The sequence below is a fragment of the Neopelma chrysocephalum genome, unplaced genomic scaffold (assembly GCF_003984885.1).
Source record: "Neopelma chrysocephalum unplaced genomic scaffold, ASM398488v2 Primary Assembly neopelma1_94175, whole genome shotgun sequence".
Taxonomy (NCBI): Eukaryota; Metazoa; Chordata; class Aves; order Passeriformes; family Pipridae; genus Neopelma; species Neopelma chrysocephalum.
This window is the reverse complement of record NW_020922883.1, coordinates 1-415: the sequence shown is the minus strand read 5'-3', so window position 1 is coordinate 415 and position 415 is coordinate 1. Positions and strand designations below refer to the sequence as shown.

The 415-nt window shown below is 63.6% G+C and overlaps 1 protein-coding gene across 1 annotated transcript in view; it reads right to left on the bottom strand.

Annotated features, from left to right (window-relative positions):
• Window positions 1–409, bottom strand: part of LOC113980440 (histone-arginine methyltransferase CARM1-like) — a gene marked incomplete at its 3' end in the record, with an annotated part of 1,147 nt that extends 738 nt beyond the window's left edge. The window contains exon 1 of the mRNA XM_027707654.1: window positions 384–409. The remainder of the gene's footprint in view (window positions 1–383) is intronic.
• Window positions 410–415: the final 6 nt, after the last annotated feature.

Here is a 415-nt window from a genome sequence, read left to right as displayed (position 1 = left end):
TCTGGATCATCCCAGGGCAGGGATGGGGGGTCTGGATCATCCCAGGGAAGGGATGGGGGGTCTGGATCAGGGATGGGGGGGTCTGGATCATCCCAGGACAGGGATGGGGGATCTGGATCATCCCAGGGCAGGGATGGGGGATCTGGATCATCCCAGGGCAGGGATGGGGGATCTGGATCATCCCAGGGCAGGGATGGGGGGAATGGATCAGGGATGGGGGGTCTGGATCATCCCAGGGGAGTCTGGATTGTCCCAGGGAAGGGATGGGGGGTCTGGGTCAGGGATGGGGGGTCTGGATCAGGGATGTGGGGTCTGGATCATCCCAGGGCAGGGATGGGGTCGGGATTTTCCCCTTGTCCCCCCAGGGGGGGTCACTCACTCACCACCACGGGCTGCCTGAAATACTCGTCGACGG